Source organism: Lactuca virosa, chromosome 8, assembly GCF_052849685.1.
Source record: "Lactuca virosa cultivar CGN04683 chromosome 8, Lactuca_virosa_CGN04683_v6, whole genome shotgun sequence".
Taxonomy (NCBI): domain Eukaryota; kingdom Viridiplantae; phylum Streptophyta; class Magnoliopsida; order Asterales; family Asteraceae; genus Lactuca; species Lactuca virosa.
The window spans coordinates 77653455-77656759 of record NC_136433.1 but is presented as its reverse complement, the minus strand read 5'-3'; positions in this window follow the sequence as shown (position 1 = coordinate 77656759).

Sequence of the window (3305 nt, the reverse complement as noted above, 5' to 3'; positions counted from 1 at the left end):
TCGTTGCGTGAGCAAACTTCGAATTTGCGTGAGGAACTCATAATAAAGTCGACATTATAATAATCTGGTGCTATAAGTGGTATTTATACATACTAGTATAAATGCTACCATTTCGTAGTCAGAGTTCTAATTCATAGTCCAACTTTGAAATGACTAGACATTAATGACAAGTCACTACAGTAACCTGCAAATCGTAGTCAAACTCTTAAGTGACAAGACATAAATGACTGTTTGACATGATAAGTCACTGCAGAAAGCTGCAAATCGTAGTCCAAATGCAACCATTTCGTAGTCAAAGTTGTAATTCATAGTCCTGTATTTATTTATATAAATAGATGTTTAAGATCTAAAAACCAAACACCCAAATTTAGAAATGTCGTCGAATGCAGCAAGTTCTTCGAATGAAGTACCTGGTTCCAATTCTGAAAGGCCATGGACGACAAACGAGGTGTTGGTTCTTACACGATGCTGGCTAAGTGTTAAGGACGGTGTATCGTTACTTGCTCCCCCGCATTGCCTAGTAGGTGATGAATGGACTCGCATAACAGCTTTGTTCAACCATGAGATGGAAGAAGGACAACAACGAGAACAATCAGATGTTGTTACTAAATGGATGGATGTAAAGGAGAAGTGACATGGTTCAATCGAGCGTGTAATTATGCGAAAAGTACCAAACTTCGTTGTCGGGACGAAGAAGAGTTCTTGGAAGTTGTTACAGATTTTTACATCTGTGAGCGTGACGGTAGAGACTTCAAATATGAGGAAGTTTGGAAGGTTGTAAAAAATAATCAGTATTTCATGTAGACCGCTCTAATTTCCGTTAATAATAACCCATGGACTTGTTTTTTATTTTAATGCTTTGTTTGTAGTATGTCGTTGTTTTTCATGTAATTGTTGTAATGTTTGTAATGGTTCATGGAATTCTTGTTAGTAATGTATTCTAATGTATTGTGAAAACTAATGGAATGGGCATTTATTAATTAAAATTAAACATAGAAGATGCATCGAATACATACGTAATACATGAAAATAACCTAGTACTCACCTAATAAACTGAAATAGATTTTAAATAAACAGGATATATTTCAAAATATTCCAAGGGGTTTCAAACTGGAATTCCAACCCGTCACTTAATGACTTGTATTCCTCCTTAGCAGCTTCCAAGATGACCTCCTCAGTAGCAATTAAACGGGCGTCGTCAATTTTGGTATAAACATCGTTGAATAATAGAACTTCGGTTTTCATTTCATACCATCTTGCTAAGATGTCTAGTTCGTCACGATCGTTTCTTGTAGTCATTCGGTTTTCAGCGTTGAAAATATTGGTTAAACAACTCCACAACATTGGATCGTTCAACTTGCTAGTCTCGTACACATGAATATAAGCACGTGTAAGAACCAAGAACTCGTCATTGCTCCATGGTATAGAACTCATTTTGATTGAAACAAAGAGTGTAAAATCTCAAAAATAATATATGAACAGCTGTAACATCGTTTAGTAAACTATTTATTTAACTTAATGTCAATTTATAGTAGTTTATACACAATATCCCAGTCCAATCTTCTAATATGTCTGCAATTCATAGTCAAACTTAACTGACGAAAGCAGTGTACTAAGTGATAACACAACAGATCACTGTTCGAGTTGACAAGTCATTCCATCGAATGAAAACACAATACACTGCTACTTGAGTTGACAAGCCATTGCACCGGGAAAATAAGGAGTCGCTATAAATAGTTGTTAATATCCATTTTAATTGTATCGTATTACTCCTCCCCTTGCAATTATGGGCTCACCTGTACCACATATATGGAGGAACGAAGAGGAGGTCGTTTTGGTTCAAGCTTGGATTGTAACTGTAGAGGAGGATTTTCCACCGGGTCCCCCACAAGTTCGCGCTGGATCATTTTGGTCTCGTGTCTGTTATTTGTTTCACCATTAAATGGAATATCGAAGAAGAAGAGATGTCAAAGCGAAGTTTCTGGATTTGAAAATAAAGGTGAAACAATTTCAACGTATTTATAACGAGTTGGATAATGAACATGTAAATACGGATGAAGACATTCTGCGACAGGTAGCTTTGGAACTATACCGTTTTGAATATGATGGTAGCGAGTTTACCCACGCAGATGCATGGTATCTTTTAAAGAATGTCCCTCATTTTTAATATGCATATTGGTTAAGTTAATTGTTTTTTCGTTAGTTAAGTTGCTTGTTGTTGTACGTGTGTTTTGTGACTATTTAATAAATGTCCCTTACTTGTAATGTATGTTGTTTCCTCACCGATTTTCACCGAACTATTTGTATGGTTCGGAAATAGCCGTTCACGCAATGAACATCTTTTTTTACTACTAACTATTTTTTCTGACACTTTTTTCCCGATGTTTTTTGGATACTCCGCAAATTTCAACCCGGTTATCAAACAAAACTCTTCCGGCCCATATATCATTTTCGTATCGTCTACTCTAAAATATAATCGTTTTATTCCATCTTGAGATAAAACAGCGTCCGACCGTATCTGATGAAGGAACATTTTGTGGAACAGCAATCCGTCCCCTTGTAAACGAGGGACGTCCAACAAGTAACCAAATACTGTATCTCTAAATATATCACGTCTCACACCATCTAACACTTCAAATACTTCTCATATGTTACACCCCGATCCCTTTAAGTTTACAATAGCTTTCACATCGAAATTATTATAATTATGCTGCAAAAAACACAATAACATATTAGAAAACTAAACAACTATTTCATTTTAAAATATATTATTATTAAATGCAATAATAACATAAACAATAATAACAATGCAAATACAAATATTTAATAAATAATTTATATATTTACGCTAAAAAACAATAACATACTATAACAATTTTTCAACTTAAACGGCAACTATATAAACAATTTTCCAAGTTATACGACAAATATACAAACGATTTTTATCTTTCTAATTATATCAAATAACTTTTTCTAACCATATAAACAAACAAATTTTCAACTAAAACGACAACTAAATTAACAATTTTTCAACTTATACGACAAATATACAAACAATTTTTAAGTTTCAAATTATATAAAATAACATATTCTAACCAAACATATTGTAAACCACTAACCAAACATATTGTAAACATTATTCTAACAATTTATTTAACTAATAACTTAAAAAAATAAGCATATTTTAACCATTTTACTAAATGTACAACTACCCGATGCACACTCTACGCAGTCTCTACTTGTACATTCATACAACCACTAACAAAATAGCATTTCAACTTCAAGTTTAGTAATAACAAATATTA